The 24,725-nt window shown below is 36.7% G+C and overlaps 1 pseudogene; it reads left to right on the top strand.

The window, feature by feature from the left end:
• Positions 1-290: 290 nt before the first annotated feature.
• Positions 291-24,725, top strand: part of LOC122794858 — a 55,542-nt pseudogene continuing 31,107 nt past the window's right edge.

Genomic DNA, 24,725 nt, shown 5'->3' with positions numbered 1-24,725 from the left:
GGGGAAGGGGTATGGCCTTGCCTGGAAGCAGCCATCTGCAGCAGTTATCCAGTGAGAGCGCTGCCTTCGTACTTAGTCAGAGACATTTCCCAGCTTCCCAGGCAACTTGTTTCATTTTCAATGACTGGTAGAGCCACTCATTTTAAAGGCTCTTCATTTCCTGATGCGATGAGCTAGCATGAAAGGCAGGTTCACTCTTAGTTGTGCTTTCTGATGTACTGTTCCCATATGACAACTGCTCATTTTTTGTGGAACTTTGAAAGCTGTTGTGAAACACATGACACTACATCATGGGCGATGGTAAATGTGACAGTCAGTTTTATAGTGTGCAAGCTGCACAGCCGACCTTCACTGTCTTAAAACGATAGCAGCAGTTAAGGCCTATAGGTTCTGGGGCCCAGGGAATTGTTTGTGCTGCATCTGATGTCATTCTTAATATAAATGTTACTTTCAAAAAGCTTAGTCATCCATTTCAAAACCAGACACATGCCAAGAGGGTATATAGAGAGTTTGTTCTTTTAAAATGTGCTAATCACAAAAATATTTTAGTTTATTAAATGTATTCATTCCACAGAAATCACTAGAAGCATTTCAAGATGTGCACTTAGTCATGGAACTGACGGACGCTAACTTGTGCCAAGCCATACATACGGAATTAGATCACAAACGAATGTCATACCTTCTGTATCAGATGCTGCGTGATATTAAGAGCCTGCATTCTGCTGACATCATCTACCGAGATTTAAAACCCAGCAATATAGTAGAAAAATCAGACTGTACATTGAAGACTCTAGATTTTGGGTTGGCAAGAACAATGTGCAATAATTTTATGATGACTCTATATGATGTAACATGGTATTACAGACCATCAGAGGTTGTCCTTGGAATGGGCTACAAAGAAAATGTTGATATCTGGTCAGTGGGGTGTATAATCGGAGAAGTAGTGAAAGGTGTTGTGATATTAAAAGTAATTGAGCAGCTAGGCACACCTTCACCAAAATGTATGAAGAAATTGCAGCCAACAGGAAGGAACTATGTTGAGAACAGACCAAAGTATCCAGTTGCCAGGTTTGAAGACTTCTTTCCTGACTGCATTTTTCCTTCAGAATCAGAGGGGCATAAGTTAAAAAGAAGTCAAGATAGGGAGTTGTTATCTCGTATGTTGGTAATAGACCCTGATAAGAGAATATCTATAGATGAAGCTTTGCATCATCCATATATTTCCATTTGGTATGATTCTGCTGAAGATGAAGCACCTCTTCGTCAAATTTATGATTCACAGTGGGAAGAACCAGAACACGCCATAGAGGAATGGAAAGGCCTTATTTCTGAAGAAGTACTGGATTGTGAAGAAATAAACAATAATGGAATTATACATGGAGACCATTCAGATGCAAACAATTTTCTAACCCTCCTCAAATGCAACCTAGATCAATGGATAGGTGACTGCAAATTCACTCCTGGGGTGGTGCCCATGCCACTCCTGGACAGAGGAAGTTGGTATTAACTACCATAGGCCCTTACTTCTGCAAACATCACTCATCTAACCACCAACAATCGGGCAACTTGGGATAAATATGGCTAGGCTTCTAATGGCTGTTAGCCTAGTAACCTCCTATGAAATGACCCTATTCAGATTCCAAACTACAGATAAGAAATCATTAGCAATCAATATGTCAGTTCTTCTGTAGCCAGCCTGCTAGTACATGGATAATGTGTCTGCCTATGCATCTTATCTCTTTGTGTTAGGCTTCAGACCATGTGTCAACAGCTAGTATAGGAAAGTAGAATCAATCAGTTGCAGACCAGGCACCCTACATCAAGAGTGGGCCTTGGGAAATGCAGTTTCATCCTCCTAACAAAGGTCAGCATCTGGACACTCCTAGTCAGATGGAATGTGTGAGAAACAATAAACTGTGCTTTCTGCCAGGTTGAATATATGGCTATATTGATATGCATTTTGATTTTGCATTACAGAAGCAAATCATTGAAATAAAAGTATACTAAAATATCCTAACTCTTGCTGTATGACAGTTCCTAGCAACATGGGACAACCGCCTGTTACTACTATAACTAGTCTAAACCAGGGAATAGTTACTGAAAGCTCAATTTCTCCTGGAAAGTGGAGATCACTATATTATACACAGTGCAATAAAAGTGCAGTGACAGACACTAATGATACATGAGGACAGAAATGAGCCATGGTGATCTAAGTCCTGAATATTACAATGTTAACAAGAAGTCATGTGACTAACTGCAAGAAATATTCCTGTCCCAAAGACTTCCCATACTCTGGAATAAACTGCCTATCTATATCAAACAAAGCTCCTCATTAGCACTCTTCAAGAAAAATCTTGATGATTGGATGGGAAATAGGAAATTCACCTCAGGGATCACCTCTGTGGCTCTTCTCGACAGTGGCACAGGAAAATAATTTTCTTGGGTGGCAAAAGCCAGGGTACCTTTTTGGCTGGGCTTGTATAGGCCCCAGGGCTGATAGCCTAGTACCTACCTATGAACCTATGAACTATGCGTAGTGTTCTGCTTTATGATGATTCCTTCATCAGACAACACATGAATATTTTCGAATTAGGATTTCAAGGAGAGGTTTAAATGTCATTATGGAGGAACAACGCACACATTAATATGTGGGATATAGACTATTCTCAACAGATATACTTATTTTGATAGTGGAAAAATAAGAGGCAATTACTGAACAGACTTATAGTTTCTGGTTATGTTTTTAAAGGCCCACTGGATTTCAGCTCCATTTTGTTGCACTGTGGTGATTTGCAACACAAAAAGCATGCACAATAGAAAGGAAAACTTGATACTACTAAGTAACCAAGGAATACAGTGCTGTCTCTCTAGATAACATAGCAGCATGGAAAAGAACAGGTTTACAACCATTTTAAAAAGGTATCAGGAGTATGAATGTAATTTGTGAGGATTCACTAGAAATATAGGAGCTGCAATGGGTAGTAGAACTCTATACAGCAAAGTAAATTTACCTTTTCAAGTAAAGAAAAAGATTGCAACTAGAAACTGCATTATTCTCTGCTTCTCGGAGAAGGAATATCCTATCTGTCACCTACTTTACACAAGGGTATCAGAAGAGTTGCTATGCAATCACTCAAGTCAATATGAAAGAGTAAAATAGCTTAACAAAATAAAGTACAACATGTTACAGATGACTTTAGGGTTTCAAGTAGTCATTAACATTTTAATTGGAAAATGTGGTTTTGCTCCCGTAAAGCTTAGCTCATGAGTAATTAATCTTTGCAGAATAACTTAAGAAAAACGTACCACACAACAATTAATCCTTCAGCTGACACTTCATTCATCTTCCAGCTAATATTTTATTGACTTTGTAAAGACTGCTTACAGGCATTTGTGTGGGTGATACAGGTACCTCCTAAGCTCTTACATTAGTGCTAGAGGCTTAATTGGTGCACATCTACACGGCCTACATTTCAGCATACTGTCTACATACTTAATATGTAGCAAGTCTTAATAAGAAAATGGTGTGTCACTACATTAGTCAAAAGGATATCAAATAGTTAACTGAATTGCAGTCTGTGGTTGGACTCTGTTGTGACTTACCTAATAATAGCAGTTTACAAATATAGGCCACTAGGTTCTGATTGATTTAGTTTTATTTAATTGTTTTTATGTTTTGCGTATATCAAAAATTACAGTTCTAGGTTAGTGTCTTGTGTATCTGTTTTGTTAAGATATGGATCAGGGTTATAAACTAGAATCTATACTTATGGACATGGACTTGATATTTAAATATACTCTCGTGCCACAGGCAAAGTTACTTTCACATGTGCCACTAATGGCAGTAAGGTCAGAAGGATGCAAGTTCTGTTCTCTCACCAGGCACTTTGATTCATATTCTAATACTTAACACTGAAGTGCAAAATATGGCTTTATGACTGAAAGCCACTTTCAGTGAAGATATGCCCTGGGATTTATGAACAACAGTGTAGACTCTGTGGAAAACCTACATGATTGTAAAAAAATCATCAGCAGAGTTAATTGACTTTTCATTCTGCTCACTGCATTTATACAATTCCAAACACCATTATGTGGCCAGGAACACTGCTGGCAGTCATGAAATTGTGCTGGAAACACCAACACAGAATGTGAACAAAAATACTTGCCTGTAGGCAAATGTATTATGCGAGCACACATGGACAGCTTATATGAAGTAAAGGCAAGTGACTTTTAAACATGTAGATTCAGTGGCCGTGTAATTAAGATGATTTACACAGAATATAATGTGAACAGTGCAGGGATAATTATGAGGGGAGAGTAAATGGAAAAAGATGTACTCCGTTAATGCATTCAAATGTGATGATGATAGAAAGAAACATTTTTCATTACAGATAATAAATAATCCTGTTTTCAACTGTTTACCCATGTACATAACTTAAAAAACTGACGTGTTAACCATTGATGTGAGAGGGACACAATGCAACATTGTAAGAAAGTGGAGTAAATGTTATATTAATGTTGATAGCATGCCACACTGGGATACTAGCTAGCAAGGACAATGCATAAATTAGGGGTCATTCTCATACGGTGCAGTTATTGAATATGACATGTATACACAGGGAATGGATGTGTGATAACTAACTGTATTTCATATCCTCCAATCCATCGTGTATAAACAAGATAGGATCGATATAGCAGCTTTCTCATGCACATCTGAAAGGGACATGTTTTAACATTTGTCACTGGACTGCCATAGATAAGGGATATATTACACTGACACATCTTAGATAAGCATGTTTTTATATACATGTGCATCATAAACAGTTATATAATAGCTATCAAAATAAAAGACATTACAGTGAACACTGCCATAATAGCATGTAAACAACATAAACACGTATATTAATTGCATTAATAATAAATAAATAAAAACTGAAATTAATATCTTTCTGCAGTGTTGCTTGTGCAATGTCAGTGCATTCATAGAATGTTATTCTTGGTTGGAATTGAACAGCAAGCTATACAAGTCCATTGACTTCAAACATGTGAATGAATCACTAAAAATGCTATGAGAATCCACTTATGTGAAGTCATTACACTATATGAATATGTTGCAATTTGTATGAGATAAAAAGGCTGAGGGAGGTTTCTGCTGTAATTGTGCACATTATAACACTTGTTAATGTTGTTCATGTATAACAGCATTAGGATAGATAGAGAATGTTTACAGTCAGCCAATGTGGGTTTTGAACACCTAACTATGAGACAAAAGAAGCTACATGATATTGGGAAGAATGAATGTGCCATGATGACACTGATTTTACAAGTGTGAGATACTTTAGTCTTTGAAGCCATGACATAATTTTATTGCTGCAAGCATACCTCTCAACTGTACAGATTTTTGCAAAATGTCCAGATTTTTGCCTCCTATTTTTTGTCCATTTTTCATAAAATTGTGGTTTTCTGGCAAACTAGTGGCAAATCATTAAGGACTGAAGTTAGAAAATAATGACAGACATTTGAGTTTAAGACTTCATACCCTTCATAAAATTAATGCTAACGCAAAACCTGTTATTCTATCAACTTTCTAAATTTGTAAGAGCAATATTTAAAAATTGTCCCTATTTTGTGACCTTTGCCTCACTTTTATTTTTGGCTTTGTCCAGATTTCTGGCTCTGAGGTTGAGAGGTATGGCTGCAAGGGAGATTTGGGCCTGTCAATTCTTTAGTTTCTTATGTTGAGAACTGAACCTCCTACCTATCTAGTGACATAATGTAGAGAGAACAGTATTAGCTACAAGTGCCACAGGAGATGTCTGACTCTTAAAGGGAGAGAGTGCACTTTTGACAGGATGACCTCCTCAGTGTGTATCAGGGAAGATGTTTTTTTTTTAAGTAGGATAAAGTGCACAGGGAGCTGTGTACACATATGAATGTATTCTTTTCAGTAGAGGTGGACACAACACATTTGACTTTGAAATGTTACTTACTTGTCACTACACCCCCGCCCCAACACACATGCAAAAGTTTCCTACAGTGAGAGTTGACCCTCCTACCTATCTAGTTATATAACACAGAGAGCACAGTATCACTCATAAGCCCCACAGGAAATGACTAAATTTAATGATATGAAAAAACACTCTTGGAATTGGTAAAAAGTCACTGTTTGGAACAGCTGGTACTGTGCACCACAGCTGTTTAGATAAAGGCATACGTATGGATAGACCAACTTAACAGCACTGTGATGATCCCATACAATGACACACTTCTCTGCTACGATTTATATACTGCCCTTTATATACATTGCATTATTGTGAAGGATATGTGCCAGTTTCACAGTATGGGATGACAAAGTCAATCACAACTGTAAACCAGTGGATTATCAACCATGCATTCCTGCCATTTCATTCTGGGATGATTGCACAGGTGTCTTGTCTCATGTTTGTAAAATGTGCATTGACAATACAAACAGATACTTCCTAAACAGGACAGTACACTGCAGAATAACAGTGCTGGATTATGTGTGAATTGGTTACCCAACATTGTAGCACAGTTGTAAGTGTAACCATTGTGGTGTAGACATACTGGTGCTTTGTGGTGACTTTCGTGCAAAGAACCATACATATACAAGCATGTGTGAAACTGATGGAATACAGATCAGATATGTGCGGGCCTATGTCGGATGAATGACTTTTCAGAAACTTGAAAAAAATATCAATGAGACCATATGTTTGAGTTTCCAAAAACACAAACAGAAAAAAAACAGAAAAACCTACCTTTTTTTTACATTTTTGCATCTCCATACCCCCTGCAAATTATATATACCAACTCTGAGATCACACTACAGTGAAGAAAAGGGTCAATTTCCCAAATCTCACTGTACCGTGATCTGCATTCAAAAGCTTTGAGTTTTCAAAAATTCAATCATATGGTCTTGACCATATGGAGTATGAATTTCTGAAAACTCAATCAAATGATAGGGACCCGATATGTGTTATGTTCATGTTTCAGGTGTCATGATTTACACATTTCTCAGGATGGTTGCAGTTAGTCAATCCTTATATCTATGCTAGAGATGTATTATGAAACACATGAGCAACCAAGTGTGTTATTACTGGTGGGAAATGGCTTATAAAAGCATTTGTGATTCAAAGAGTTTTACTGAATGACACAGAAGTGGTGAGAAGAGGGAAATGATTGGTGACAGGAATACACAGTACAGGCATGCTGACACATTAGTTCATATATCTTTTCTGCATATATTTGTGTTGTGATACTGTTCGCTTTCTCATCACAATTATTCATGCAAGATCTATACAAGCCAGGCTTCACAACAGGGAGCAGGCACATTACTACAGCAGCAGGCTAATGATGTGTTAAGGAAAGATGTAACAACATTTACAGCCAAAGACATCATACAAAACACTCAAAATGGGTTATACACCTGAATTCAAACTTTGAGAGCATTGCAAGAGACATCTACAGATCTGAATATTATCTAAACATAGCACACAGGGACTCCTACTTCACAATGTTCCCATGTGATGAGAGATTGCAGAAAACAAGAATGTATGTATGTGTTACTGTTCATTACCTTCATCACAACTGTCAGCTGTACATTCAACTCTTCAGCTTGTTGACAGGTAGATTAACTTGACTTAACACAGCTAAGCACAGCAGCATGAAGGGCACCACAGTAATGCAGCTGAAGGCAAACACTCGCAAGATTTTGCCATAAGGTATGTACTCCCATTTAGCTTCAACCACGCTTGGTGCAAGTGTAGAAGAGTAATGGCATAGAAGGGAGAAGATACATCAACAAGAGAAGAGGGAGGCAGGGACCAAGTAACTTATGACAACAGAAGGATAATGTTGATAGATAATAATATGTAGACAACAGCTACACATAAAATAGCATATTAAAAACAGTCATCAACACTTTGCTAATGCCTGGATTAAAACCCTTAAACATATGCAAAAAATCTGTCTATAGTTCTGAGCATTATTACATCAGGCCACAAAGGTAATCCTACTTTGCACATTTTAAATAGCACAACTGAAGGACAGTGACAACCTACTGAAGCAGAAAGGGTAAACAGCGAGAGATAAAAGCATATGGTGAGAGGAATAGTATCAGTGTCTTTGTGGGACATGGTCCATCTGTATGGCATGCTATTCTTACTTATTTCCTAATTATTAAGGTGTGATGCTCTGTACAATAAAGTTCTTCCTATAGCGAGCAAGAAGTGGTAGGAAAATGCCACCATCATTAAGACATAAGCAGGGTTAAGTATGGCTTACTACGTCTACCTATTGGGGCTGCAATGATTTTGAAAATGATGTCTTGTTCAAATGGTATGTTAATGAAATTTTGAAAATAGAAATAAATGCAGATGTTTGCAGTTAACTTTATGATACAAATATAAAATATCATGAAATAATAATTTGACCTATAGCTATAATTGAATCAAAGACACTATGCAAAAGCATCAGTTTATAGACAAGGGAATTATCTCAACATGCCCCATAGAAATGTCTAGTTCAGTACATCCAGCAGCAAAAGAACTGTTACAGCAACTGTTTATAGTAGTGCTGTTATTTTGCCTGTACCTCACATTCTCATGATGCAGTGGATTTAAGCACATTTGCATGAAGCTAACTGGCCTAATGTGCCTGAAATTAACATCTTCAGCTTTTGTCATAGGAAGCTGAACAGTATTCACCATCACTCAGCATTGCCATGTGATGCCAACCTCTGTGCAAATGAATGCTGAGGACAAAAAGTGAAGGCTTTTCCATGAGCCATTTCTGGTCATGTGTGTTGTGTGTCATTCTATTTTTTGACCAGACTAAACATGTGAAAAAGTGGCTGATAGGACAGTAGTGAAAATGGGGGTGGGAAGCAGGGGGTTGGACCCAGGGTAAAGATGCAGAAATTTGCAGGAAGGTGGTGGGAGAGCAGCATAGCTCCTCACTTCTTCACAACATAAATGTATTATGGTAGACACCATTTCATGACTTTGGAGTCACCACACCAGGAATGGGTGACAACAACAGAATAATGTTGTATAACCAATTTGGCCAAATCAGGTATGTCACTGTCAAGATGACACATGGGCAAAGTGCAGTGCTATGTATGGGGGAGCAATTCGGGGGAGGGGGTGCAGATACCCTTTTTTTCTTTCCAGAGAGCAGAATTCTGGGAAAGGTGCTGAGGAATGAGAGGATCCGATATGTAGGATAGGTTAGGTAGCAGGTGGAGGCAAACAGGATACATTAAAGAGACAGGGATGGTGATGGACGCAAACGGTTAGGAGACACCATGAATGGGGATAGGTACGGGAGCTCAGAGGTGCATTGCATCAATTTCCAGCTTGAGAAGAGTAAGAATCTATTCCTCTCTCTCAGAACTGTCATCGTTGTTTCCCATGTCAGTTGTCTGAGCCAGTGTTGGATGTGGCATCATTTTTGCAATCTGATGCAGGACATTTTCAATCATCCCAATTTAGGCACTGAGGCCCTTTCCAGTATGCCCTCCTCCAGCCTTGTCAGTAGATGACAAAATCTCCACCTGCACTACTACTGCTCCCCCGGTTGCCACTGCACCAGCAGCTGGGGCAGAAATACCTAACACAGGTGGAGCAGGTAGTGCAAGAGCTGTGGAGGCAATGCTGACAGGTTGTGACCCAGATATGCTGGGTCTCTCTGCTGACTGCGGTGGTGTCACCACAACTATTTGTGGAGGTATGGCGGTCTGATACCAAGTGGTCAGTCTTCCTCCCTGTGCAGATGCTTAGTTTGTTTTAGCAGCAATGTTTAACAAAAGGACAGATACATGGTGGGAAGACAAAAAGAGAGAGATAATTAGATCAATGGCTTCATAATTTCAGTACATAAAACAATATGAGAAATATGTAAGTACAACTTGGCTACATCCAGATATGATGGGAAGACATGAATATGACATTAATTTAATCTATTACAATGGTATGCGATGACTAATAGAATAATGTATTTCACTGTGCTATATCAGATGTTTGTTTTCTAAGGTAATAATTGCATTTGCAAATACCGAATTGTTAATGCCATGTAGTATTAAAGTTAAAATATCTTATAAATAGTAGACTGTAAAAAAATCAGATATCTGTTTGTGGGTGTTAAACCCACACACAATTAATGTGACATACTCACTGCCTAATGCAATAACCAAGAGCCATTGGAGCATGCATGCAGGCCTGATAAAAAAGTTAAGGTATGGCTGTTCAAGATGATATATGTATTTATTTATTTTATTTATTTATTTTATTTATTTTACATTTGTAGACCGGGATTGTCCGACGGAATTAAAGAGCACTTTTTCAGTGGAGGTCTGGGGTGAAAACACCAACATATTATACAATTTTCATTATAAATTAGCATTAAACAGCAATGTTACAGGATTATTACAAGGCATTAAGTAGCAATACAGTGTTATACAGTGTCGATAATCAGGAGTATAGCATAACTATTTCAAGATGTATAAAAATAAATATGTCATTAAGATGAGTATAGTTTTTGGGGTAAGGGGTTACAAAAACCCAGTTTTATCATAATGTAGTTGCATGAAGGCAAGACAATTACAATAGAATTTTTCTCTGAGGCGATTTGCTTAACAGATTTTAGAAGACAGTAGAAAGAGTAGTCAAGGAAGATTAGAGAAAGCTAGTGAGAAGAGTAAGTTAAGGACAGAAAGTAGATTACGTTATGAGAAGTAGGGGATGTTTAAGGAGGGAGAGTGCAGTGGCAGGACCACTGACTTTTTAAGTGCTCTTTGGTGGCTGTCTAAAATTGTTTAGGATGTGTAAGGGTCCTGATTTTTAGTGGGAGCCTATTCCAGGCAATAGTGGGGTGATAGCTGTACATGTTGCATCCAAATTTAGACTTGGGTTTGTAAATTTGTAGTAGGTCTTGGTTAGAGCTTCGTAGAGGTCTGGACAGAGAATGTACAGTGATGGACTGAGAATATTTCTGTGCTTTGCAATCAGAACAGATGCATACTTACCTCATGCCTGTCTGAGGCAAGTTACCTTGTGCCACTCTGAGGCACGTTAGTCTCTTCTGATACACCTTATGGTTTACTGCAATCTCTGCTGTAGCTGTACAGCATAAAAAGAAAAAAAATAGACATGAAAGAATAATGAACTAACCGCATTGGCTGCCATGTCATAGACCAGTTAATGGTCAGTATACATAAACAACTGAGGAGTGTTTGCAATCTTAAACTCATTCTCCCATCAGCTAAGGAGGTCCCTCTTCCACCTATTCATGTCACTGTACTGGTGACAACATTGCTTTCCAGTGCATGGGATGCCAGTTGCACTAAAGACAGCCTTCACAAGATACTCCAAGCCTCAGACTTATACTGAGACCCAGTATATTCCCCCTATAGTAGCCTCTGGCTGAAGCAGTTTAAAAGGAGTGACACAAAAATCCTGGACTCCTCAACACCTCACCTTTACATTCTAAGTGTAACACCATCTCTACCATTGCCAGTCATGTCTGTAGCACTGAAGCCAGAAATATGGGTCTGAATCAGTGTCCAGTTCAGATCTTGCATGTAACAACGTATGTGCAAAGATGCACAGCTTTGCCAACTGCATTTTCACAAGTGGAGGCACAGCAATGGCTTGCCAGTTATAGTGGCAATGAGTACATCAATAAGCAGAGAAGGTGTTAAAAATGGCAGTGACATTTGACCATGTGAGTTGCTCACACTATAGAGACATGTTCCAATGTTAGACCCTGATATGCTTTATGTTGTCAGCTATGATCATGGATGTTGAAGGAAAAATGATACGACTTCTGACATATTGGTATGTTGGGAGTTAGACACTGATAAGATTGAGTAGTAGCACCTGGGAATTGAACCCAAGAGAACAAAAGGGATAACATTTTAAATGTTGATTAACTGTTACTGCCACAGAATAACTTACTTATTAAGATGTTAATTTCAAGCATGGAAATGTAAGACTGAATGTAGAAATAATGAAGAGATGCCTGTATGTCTGTGACTTTACTTGGTTAGAATACTGCATTTCTATGTGAAATGCATTGTTTATGTTTGTAAATATACTCAAATGCATGCTGTTGCATGACCTGAGTGAAACATGGTGTGTTAGGTTAATTACACACTTCATAGCACATGCTTTCAAAATGTGAGAAATCAATACTTACAACAAAAATATTGTGCACATCCTACATGTGTGCATTCTACATTAAATATCATCAGTGTAACATTTTACATAATTTACGCATATTGTATTTGGCTTCTATGCCAAGCAGTAATGACACATTTATTGCAATAAACAGAGTTATTATAATGAGGTGAATTCATTGTGACATTCCTAAGCAAACTGGGGTGAAAAATGGCATTCCTAACCCCTCCCCCATGTAAATGTATCTGCCGCCTGAATTTGAACTTTACAGTGACTGTCTTTGGTCTTTATGATCACTGCACTCACACCTTGTGCTACAAGGAATGTAACCTGAAAGGTTGAATTGATTCATTAAGTACTGTCTAGACTGCTGATGGACAAGCACAACTGCCAGGCTTGCTTGTGCTACAAAAGGCTGCCTAAATTAATTTTTTTTTTTACTTTTTTTCTTAGGTACTGTCAATACATTTACAATTGAACCACCCAAGGGTAGGTTCAATAATATTAACAATTACCAACATTTAAGGAGAACCCGCGGTAGTGGTACTGTGGTAGCATTGTCGCCTCACAGCAAGACGTTGTCCCGTTCGATTCTCAGCTAGAGCGTCTTCTGTGTGGATGCATGCATGAATGGGCGTGCCTTCGTTGAAGGTTGTGTGTCAGGGCTGGTAACTCGGCACATAAAAATCCACTACCAAACATTAGCAGACTGGAGTTCCACTGTGGCGACCCCTAATCAGGATAAGCCGAAAGACACAACAACAACCAACATTTAAGGAGAAATGTGGATTTTCAAACTTTTTTAACTTCTGATTTTGTATTTGACAAAACCAATGAAACAGCTAGAGGTCAAGTTAATGACCATGATTGTGACTATTATACTCTTAAGGGACTAATTTATTGTATGGAAAAAAACTAGAGAAAGTAAAAATAATCCAAATGAATAATGCATACTTTCATCATTGTATTAATATTGGAGTTGTATCACAGAGTCTGCATTTTTTTAAAAAGCTTTTAGGCATTGGTTTAGATGACGTAGCCATGAATCAATATAATTTGATTTGATAAATTCAGATTTGAATTTATGAGGTTTGTGAACCAGCAAAACAATGCTAAATTGAGTGTACTTATAAGTGATGTGGACAAATTAAATGAACAAATAAGAAATGATCTATTATTCCACCAGTGGGAGGAGCTATAAAAGACACAATTTAACAATGTTAATAAGAAATGTGACAAGGTATATAGAAACAAATGTAGAAAAATGGACAGAGATCTAGAACAATACAAAATGTATGATGTATATCCTCGGAAGAAAAAAAATGATAGGCTATCAAATGATGGCAAATCCATTAAGGGTACAGGTTATTTACATGATCACCATAGTTTTAAAAATTCTAAGTATAAGAATACCTATGAAAATTTTCAAAAGAGAAATTCATAAATACCTCGTTACAACAGGTATGCACATTGGGATTCTTGACAGGAACAAAGATGACAATACTCGAACAGATATCAGAGAGACAGTTACAAACAGATGAAATACAGGAAGTAGTTAATAGTAAGGATGTTATTTACACATCAGAATTTTAAGATCTATAATTATACATGAGTGATAGTTACCAAAGATCATTTTTTTTCTTTATTTTCAAAGGGAATGAAGTTTGTGCCCACCAATGGATTGAACTTAGTGGACACTTTAACTGAAATAAAATCTAGCTGTACATTTCAATTATGTAGGTGGATGAGATGAATTAGAGATAAAGAAAAAGAGTTGTTTTAATCCCCCTCTGCACCCCACTATTGCTAGTTTAGAGAAAGTTATTTTTGACATTTTATATAAATACAAAGCAACAAGTAACAAACGCTATAGTACTATAGTAAATTTAATTTAACTAGAGCAGAATGGGATATTATGAATGACATTTGTAACAACCCATCTATTTGAGTAATGAAGCCTGATAAAGGTGAGGGAAATGTTTTATATAAGATGGTTGATTATGTGAGTAGGATGTATAATATTTTGAACAACACGGACACCTACGAGATTATATCTTTAAATTAAATTAATATAGCCCATAGAAGAATTGACTTTTATTTAGAAGAATACCTCTTGGAGAATTACAAAAAAACATTTATAATTATTTGGGAGTAGAAAATCCTGTTATTGCCACCATAGTAGGTATACCTAAAATACATAGAAGTATAATCAACTCCTCCCCCCCGCCCCATTGTATCAGGCAGTAAATCTAAAACTTTTTCTTTTGGTAAACTTGTGGACAAATGGTTAAAATTAGTATATACAAAGGTAGATCATATTCTTAAGGATTCATGGGATTTCTTAAGTAGACTTACTAGTCAATTATGGCACAGTAAACTTACATTTTTAATGACTGATGTTGTAGACTTAGTCACGTGTATCCCCCACAAGAAAGGACTTGACAGTTTTATGAATAGTGTGAGGAATTATTCTGGATTCGATTGGGAAAAGACACAACTTATTGTTGATTTTATGTCTATTGTGCTTGATCACAATTATATTTATTTTGAGGGGGAATATTACCGGCAGGTTAGAGGGCTGGCAATGGGTGCCTCTAGTGCACCCATTTTTCCAATTTAGTATTGTTGGACTGGGAAACTAAGTATGTATTCCCAAGTAAATTTATGGAAAATATTAAAAGACGCTTCCGATTTTTGGACGACTTTTTTATTCTGTGGAGTGGCGATGTCGATTCTATCAAAGAATTTATTGATTACTTAAATAGTACTAGCAAATCAAATTTTTGAAATTCACTTACACGTATAATGCACAAGGTCTTCCATTCTTGGATACTTACATATCGCACACTGAGCTGGGCTTTTGATCCACTCTGTATTGGAAACCAACTTATAGTAATAACTATTTACAATATAATAGTTGTCATCCAACCACACAGAAGAAAAGCATTGTTAGGGGACAATGCATTAGAGCAGCCCAGATATCCTCCGAGTATGATGGCATGGTGAAAGATTAAGAAATTATAGGAAACATGTTCATGGAGAGGGGCTACCCCAGAGGAATAGTACATGATACTATTCAATATGTGAAAAGTCAATGGGGGTAAAATATAAACCACTTCTTGGAAATGGACTAACCACTGACCATGATGACATTGACAACATTTTTAAAAGAGCTTGTATACTTGAATATAGTTTAGATGTACAAAATATTAAACACATTATCACAAGTAGCTGAAATATACTAAAATGTGATAGTGATGTACTTAGTATTGTAGGTAATACGCCCACCTTTGTGTTTAAAACAGGAAGAAATCTGAAAAATAGATTTGAAAGTAGTCTGACACACAATTACTCTACCAGACATAACATATTCAGGGGCAGTAAGAGATGCAGATTTTGTAATCAGTGTTTGGCTATTTTGGAAGTGGACAGTATAGTACTGGGCAATATAAATAAAATGGGTCTATATTACATTATCGAAGTTTCAAAACTTTGAATCTGATATGGTCGACACCATATAATCGAAGTCTTGAAACATCAAAAATGTAATAAAACACAACAACCTACAAAAACAAACCATTTATATGCTCTAAGCAGGAGGTCAAGCTCCCCTGCACCCCCCACACTCCCCTGCTACTTAAATATACCAACTCTGATATTGCACTACAGTGCAGAAAAGGGAAATCTTCCCTTTCTGCACTGTACAGGGATCTCTGTTAAAAGATTCTAAGTTTCAAGACTTCGATCATATGGTGCCGAACATATCAGATTTGAAGTTTTGAAACTTCGATCATCTGATATAGACCCAAATAAAACACATTTATTTTAAGAGAGGAAATTGTAACACAAGGAATGTCATCTGTCTCGCTAAGTGTACTGTGTGCCCTATATTTTACGTGGGGAAAAAAGAATAGATTATTGAAAAATAGGATTTATGAGCATGATTATCAAATTAAAAAATGCAACACAAATAATGCTCTATACAGACATTTAGCTGCTAGTACAGGATGTAAACATTTTGGATACTTTAAAAGCGGATCCAAAATTGGGAAATTATAAGATTTTATTAGAGGAGAAAGAGGTCAAGTGGCAGCTTTTATTAAATGCTGCCAACTATCCTGGAATTAATGAAACTATTTCCATCAGCTCTATATTGCAACTTAGAGCATTAAGGTATGATGGACATTAATTATTGGTTATGCATAATTTATTATTATGTTGTCATTTTATGATACTGTTGAAGTTTTAATAGAGATAGCTAAGTGTGTTGTCCAGTGTTGGAGTTAGTCGCTTTAACTATTTTATGGGTTTTAGCATGTGATGTGATTTTTATTGGACGCTATTAGCAATTAAGAGGGAGGTTTGAAATGTGTATTAGATTCTGATGAAGCCTGCAGATATGTGGGCAAAAGTGCTTAATCTTTAAGTACTTTTTATTCTGTGGAAATTCATTAAAGACATTTCACTCAGTGGAATGTACGTCTGGCCTGCCTTAGAGTGTTGTCTTCTTCAACTATTTATTATTAGTGTATGCATTGTTTGTCACTTGCTGGCGGCATAGGCATATATATCAATTATTTGTTACATTACAAAATATTGTGAAGAATGCAAGAGGACATTATGGAACATCTTCTATGCCCTTCTGGCAAGTTATTGCAGAAGAGTGTTGTATCTATTTCTAGCAAGGTCATGGGTTTGACATTTACAACCCACAAATGTGTTAAGCCTGTGATATATAACTGACCACCCTCAACACAAGTGAACATCCAAGAACACTTTTACCTATTTGTACTGGAAAAGTGTACATTGCTTTAGTTAATACTGCAATGTGCTACTCAGTTATACAACTGTTGTCCTCCTTACGTGACCTGCACACTTTATTTTCATTGCCTTTCCTTTTTTTTTGGGGGGGGGGGGCTGTATTTACTTGTGTGTACTTATATGGAGTTTTATTTTTTTATTTATCTTGTGCATTGATGACTCTGACATGAAGGACAGTACTAGTGGATATACTGTAGAACATTCAAGTAGGCAATACTATTCAATAGTTTGCACTCACTTCTTTGATGTTAGGCTTGCCCTCATGTATTCTAGCTCACCACCACCCTGTGCCAATGACTATCCACTAGCCTTTGTATATTTTAATGTAGATAAGGCTCCATATATGTGAGAGAAAGAAAAATGCTTGATGCACATTACTGTGCAAAGTCCATAGGTGGACATAGCAGACATCACATTCATACAGTATTACTGATGTTACTGTGCACAGGAACGATATCTCATCTTAGGCCATGTAACTACTTGTATATGGAACTAAGCAGTTAGTTTTGTTTTCAAACAGATTCCACACTTTCCTTTGGCCTCAGATGAAGGTGGAGGAAGTTGCATATTTGCTATACTGTTTCCATGTCTACCTGGTTTTGCTGTATAAAATTTGGTTTTGCTTTGCAATTTTCTGTGTCGTGCAGTCCATAGTAGGAGAAACAGGATATAAAAAACATTATTTTTCTTGGAAGAGGTCTGGCAACAGCAGCAGCAACTTTAATTATGTTTTTTTTCAAAGTGTATTTGTGACTGTAATCCAAAGAGTTTTGGATTTCAGGGCAAATGGTTATAGTGAGTGTGCAAGATTGTTTATAGCTTCATGAATAGTTCTGCCATGCTGGACTGGTTAATTAGCATGTAATTGGTTACTTACACTATCATTAGCATAATCTGCCATTTACCTTTGTTTTGTAGCTCTACACTAAGTAGAGCTGTTTAATGAATACCAAATAGACTATCATGTGTGTGCACAATAGCTGCAATTAGTGTAGCCATTTATGTTTAGCTGTGGTCAGACATGGTCCTATATGATCAACTTATCCACACAGTTAAAATGACTAAGTATGCTGTTACCTGTTAAGACCTTAGTATCTGTTACAACAGTTTTCTATTTATATGTTTATTCTTGCATATTTCAGTACCAAGTATATCCTATTCAGGGTCACAGGGAAGGTCTAGTTATTTAATTTTTAGGACCATGTTTAGCTGTAGTCAGAAGTCGGCTGTGGTGGAACTAACCCTGATAAATAGGTGTCATATGGAAAAAGGATTACAATTAAATGAAAAAATAGTGTAGTATTTTCACATTCGGCAAGCAGCTTTCAGTATTTTCACCTTACAGCAAGAGGTTCTCAGGTTCGGTTCTTGGCTGTAGTGCCTTCAGTGTGGAGTCTGCATGTCCTCCTTGTGGTTGAGTGAGTTTTAAAGACATGCAGCTAGGAGCAACTATGTGTGTGTGTGTGTGTGTGTGTGTGTGTGTGTGTGTGTGTGTGTGTGTGTGTGTGTGTGTGTGTGTGTGTCTATGTGTGCCTTCTGTGAAGGTTGGGCACCAGGCTGGCAACTCAACACCATAAAAACTTAGCTGTCAATCAATCTGCAGAACGGTGATCCGCTGTGGTGACCCCTAATGGGAAAAGCCAGAAGACGTTGTTTAGCTGTGGTCAGAATATAAATAAAGTACATTTTAGTTAAAATAGAAATAAAGCAAAAAAAAATATAAAAATAAGGCAAAGAATAGTGTATCTACTTCATAAGGTGGGACATATAAGATTATGTGCTGGAAATTTTTCCTTTTTTATACTATTGAAAACTGGTCAAGATATTTGTATCTGGCCAAAACCTTTGTCAACACTTGATATGCAAAATACTGAAAAGCCAAAAAAATATTGAAAACCCAGATAAGAACAAATCTCGAAAGTCCAGAATAATGACTGTATGGCACTCCACGACAATCGAAGCAGGTACAAAAAATAGATAGATAACCAACAATGCTTTATTTCACAAGATCTCGAAAGTCACTGTTCTCCTTAAAACGTCTTTTTGCAGGAAGAATAAGCCTTTCCTGCACCCCTAATGTAGGGTGCAAACCCCCCTGAACTTATATATTACAATTCCAAGATCATTGTAAATCAAAGAAAATGGAATATTCCCAGAAATGGCATCTTGGACTTGGTATGTACAAGTCTAATCTTTTGGTTATTCAGTCTATGCATTTCAGGACTCACACTAGCAGGTCCAGACATTTCAAATAGTTACCATTTGACACTGTACCACAAACTGGCATCATCAACAAGCTAAGTGCCTTAAAAGTAGATCCTTACATTATTAGGTAAACATTCAGCTGGCTGAAAGATAAAACCTATGTAGTTAAGATGGCAGGTGCCTTCTCAGAATGTATAAAGGTAATTAGTGGCGAGTCTCAGGGTTCAATACTAGGACCATTTTTAGCATCTACTTCTCAAATCTTCAACTGATTAACTAAGTTTGCAGGTCATTGCAAACTAGGCATCTCCCTCTGATACTCATTCATTACAGCAGGAACTAACCCTGATAAATAGATGTCATATGAAAAAAGGATTAAAATTAAATGAAAAAATAGTGTATTATTTTCACATTCGGCAAGCAGCTTTCTTCCTCCGTATACAGTTAATCAATTATTCACTCCAAAATGATAATATAGTTAGAGACCTTATGATACTGGTTGATAATTCCCTTTCCTTTGACCACCATATAGCAGCAGTAGTCACAAAACCCTTCTATTTAGCACAACTAATATCTAAAGGCATATCATTCTGATCAAAAGAAGTTATCCTTCTTTATGCAACCTTAATTAAACCAATTATTGAGTACAGCACCCCTTTCATTATGCACCTTTGTAGACATATTAAGCAAATGGAAAGACCTCAGACATTCCTAAACAAGAAAATTGTTGGTCTAATGTCCATGCTCTACCAAGAAAGTCCTGAAATGTAACCCTATACTCAGTTTCTTATAGGTCGTTGTATGATGATCAGTGTCTTGCATTCTAAGCCATTAAGAACTCCGTCTTCGCAAGTCAAATGCCTCCACTAATATCAAAACAAGGGACTTAAATCTCTATTAGCACATAAATAAAGCATACTTTAGAGATAATTGTTTACCAGGGCTTGCTCTACCTTTGGACCAAACTTCCTCGACTAGTTAAACTAAATGACACCCTAGCATCTTTCATATTAATCCAGGATATGGATTGGTACCCATAAATTTACTCTGGGATTGATCTGCTTTACCCTTCTTGAAAAGGAGGTTGCAGCATTAGGGAGGAAATCAGTGAGTTGTAAATAGTCTTATAATTGAATTGCCTTGTATATACTATGATGATTCTTTGATCCTGTTCAAGTAGTCTTTAATTTGTCTGCAGTTTTGAATATACTTAGTCTGGCTATGAAAATCTAAACCTTGTGAGTTGCTATCATTTTTGTTATATCTTTCATTTTTCCCAATAATTTTGTGACATACCCAGCTGGAAATACCACTTCATTTTAATTGTAATTAGCATTTGAGGGTTACTGTGGACCTTATTCAAGATGGTATCCTAAGATGTGAGCTCCGTGTCTTTTTTTCCCATTAAGCTGGGGCTACTTTCAAGGAACTGTGACTTAGAAAAAGGAATCTGCAGGCTAAAATAGCACCTGTTAAACAGGAAACAGTTGTGAATGAGTGTGTGTGGCATTTTGATAGTTCAAGCTATCAATTTATGTTGTAGGTTCAGGTACCCAGAATGGTAGCAAAGGTCATAGTAATAAAAAGGAAGACATATTTGAAGAAAAAAACAAATCTGAATCTGTAGATATTAGCAGTTGACATAGTAGATATTATTGCAGTTGACATAGCAGATATTGTTATATGTCTTAACGTCTTAGTGCAATAAACCTGGACAAAGCCTAAACCAATAGTGACAAAGGCTCTAAGATAGCAGGAGATTTTACATATTGCTCTTATAAACTTAGAAATTAACAGATTAACAGGTTTTGTCTTAGCATGCATTTCTGATGAATATGAAGTCTGAAACTGAAGTGTATATCATTATTTAGTGACTTCAATCCTCAATGATTTGCCAGAAAACCACACATTTTACAAGAAACAGGCTAAAAATTTAAAGCACAAATCTGGACATTCTGAGGAAATCTCGACAGTTGAGAGCTATAGATATTGCTAATGTTATTAAACACAGTAGGGCAGTACAGGCTAAACCCCTTTACACTAGAAGGCAAGGGCAAGGTGGGGTAAGACAGAACCCAAGCATTTAGGAATACAAATCAAAAGTTTATACCATAAGATTTGTGAGACAAATGTAACTTTTGATGCTGAATGTCAAGATGAACAACCCGCAAAGCAGATCAATGTAAAGAAATCCTAGGATAATTGATATGTTGGAACCAAACAGGAGAGCAGTGCTTTAGTATATATAATGAGAGAAAAGGACAAATCTATAATGTGTTGGGGCCTTGCAAACACACATGTTGAATGTGATGTATTAAAATATTTTGCGTCTCCATTTGATGAGGCACAAAACATCACAACTATAACATCTAAAGTATAACATACAAGAAATATTTTAAACCAATAATTATTGCAGGGGAGCTTCTTATGGCACAGAATCAAAGAGCACCTTGACTTAATTGTGAGCATGACCCTAAAGTAATCTTATTGTTGATTATGAATCTATCAGCTGTTAATGGAATAACATATCAGTCAATTATCTGACAGATTTATGATACAGTACCTGAAACAATGTTACTTTATCAGCTAATATATTAATTTGCTGATTAATTGATTTATTGGCATATATCTAATTAAAATCAGTGGGATCCTGACAAACTTAACTATAGAGAAACCTAAATTATTTATTTATTTAGTTTACCGGGGAAAGTCCAACTGGGTTAAAAAAAACATTTTCAGAGGAGGCCTGGGGAGAAAAGCTCCACATATGTAAAATACAAACAGCAAAGAGAAATTGCAGTTGTTGTGTACATAAAATACTATATAATATAATATAATATAATGCAAAACATTAGTAACAAGCACAAAACTGTCTGACTTTAACAAAGACCTACAGGATAGTTAAGGAAATTAAAAATAAACTGATAAGTTAATAGTACATATTGCAGAGAGTTTTATACTTGAGAAGGTTGTTAGCTACACTAGCCAGGAGTAGTACATGTGCAAAGCCAATAATCAACAAGGAAATTTCTAAGCAATTTTTTGAACATTTTGCAATTAGTAGTAGCAAATGCAAATGTAAAGTGGCAATTAGTCAGATAGAACAATTAACAAAACTGCATGATACCCCTAGAATGTTTCAGCTTGTAAACACAAGACACCCATAATATAAATGACAGACATGGTGACACAGAAATAGCAATAGGATTTTGTTAAACACACTTTAATAGAAACACAGTATAAAATACATTAGTTAAATGAAAAGCATACTGCCAGCAGTAAGGAACACAACATGGCGCAATAACAAAAAGCTAGTCCACAGTGACTGACCAAGATTTGGTGTAACAGCACCAGTTTTATGATATTTCAACATGGAAGATCCTACCTGCATGAGAAAAATCATGTTTGGAACCCAGAACAATATAACACTGAAGAACTAATACACCAAAAAGCAATGCCTGAAACCCCAAGGGGGAAAAATTACAGGAGAGCAAGTTCCACTGCCCCCTGCTATAATATGCAAGCCCCCACACTGCCCAAACTTTCATTTACCAGCTCCATGGTTGCACCACTTCAAAGAAGGGTGAAATCTTCAAAAATAAAGAAATCACTGCTGATGCAGACCCTGAAATTGCAACAGCAGTGATTTCCTACAGAAAACAGCAATTGTTAGTTATGGTGTTTCTTGCCATCTTCTGCTTTGGGTAACTGATGACCAGGGAATTTCAGTTTGGTGATCTGTAGATATTCTGAAAAGTTGAGATGTTGGAAGGAAAGGATGCTTAAATGTTGCATCAGCATGTACTTTTTAGTTGTTTCAGAGACAGTGTCCAAATGATAAAACACAGTGAGGCAAATGTGAAGTTTTGCTGTTTGCCTTTTTGCTGAGTAGGTATTGGATAAGTACATAATGACCTAATTTTTTTTTCCTGATTAAGATGGCAGTGTTGCCAGTTTAGGCAATCATGCTTTATAACATTAATGAAATACTGGTTTTAATTATATTGCTAATCTATCTAGTCTGGTTTGGATGGTTCTTTGGAAAGATTGTCATTATGGGATTCTTTTCACCTGAGTTCACTGAATAACTTAATATAGGTTTAATGAAGTTCATTTGTTGAGCTGACAGATGTTGTTCTTTTTGTTCTTCTTTCGGCTTTTCCCGGTTATGGGTCGCCACAGAGGAACTCCAGTCCACTAATGCTTGGCAGTAGATTTTTATGGTGCTGAGGTGCCAGCCCAACCTTCAACGAAAGCACGCCCATTCACGCATGTCTTACGACAGATGTAATTGAGGAAACAATACTGTTTACTGTTTATGCACTTATTACGAACATCAGTGTAAAATACACATTAAGTGCAACATACATACTTTGTGTCATGTTGTATTGCTTCTGGTAAATTATGCATATTCATCTATCCACACTCATGTCACTCAGCAGTGAAAATCAGTAAGCAGGCATCAAATATTATTTCACTTGTAACCTTAATAAATCTGTTTAACATTGTGATACGGGTGCCCAACTCTGATTAATTATTGCAGTGTAGTTTTACTATCTAGCATATTAGAAGCACTTCTGCACAATCATGCACAAGGAAAAAGACATTTAAAATCATATAGTGTGAGAGATCAAATACTAAACATTCCTGTTAAGTGTATAACTGTAGCTGAGACATAGCAGGTGGAGAAGGCATACATAATTTGCAGAAGAATTCCAGAAGAAATGCACTGTACAGTTACAATATGACAGGAACAAACACTTTAGGTAGAATATGCATTCTGACAGCTTTTACATGATTTTAACATATGAATGGTGGCACGAGCAACTAACTCAACCAGGTTAATTTTACTGACTACTAGTTAACTAACATACAGTAGCTAGAGATACTATTTCTGACTGCTATGGCTTATTTGTCAGATCAGTGTGTGTTCCTTCTGACATCTGAATGACTTGTGAAGACAAAGGAAGGTATGATCTCAACGATTTCTCCTGTAATATTTTATACAATGTAAATAATTAATGATTGAAAGATGCCAAGTTATCCTTTGATGCTCTACAGTAAACATTATATGACCAGATAGCTTTAGATCTAGGTCAAAAGAATCCCAGGCAGTGCATTGGGGAGTCGAGTGTAAAACTTAAATAAGCATGTCACTATAATAAATGTTCTGTACTTGTATTCACTAGTTTTACTGACCACATGGTATTATGGTGGCACAAGAGAGACTGAGAGAGAGAGAGAGAGAGAGAGAGAGAGAGACAGAGAGAGAGACAGAGAGAGAGAGAGAGAGAGAGAGAGAGGGAGAGAGACAGACAGACAGAGACAGACAGAGAGAGAGAGCAGCATCTCATAAGCAAAACTATTTATATTCAGCCTGACATTTTGCCCTCTACTCCACTTTCCACACAAACTACTTAGGACTCACCAAAGTTATTGTGACCATTTTCTACCAAATATAACACTTTGTCCTGGATGACATAAGAATTTACCATTTTATTAATA

This window comes from Protopterus annectens, chromosome 2.part1, assembly GCF_019279795.1.
Source record: "Protopterus annectens isolate FY-2018-M chromosome 2.part1, PAN1.0, whole genome shotgun sequence".
NCBI classification, from domain to species: domain Eukaryota; kingdom Metazoa; phylum Chordata; order Ceratodontiformes; family Protopteridae; genus Protopterus; species Protopterus annectens.
This window is presented reverse-complemented; position numbering and strand designations above follow the sequence as displayed.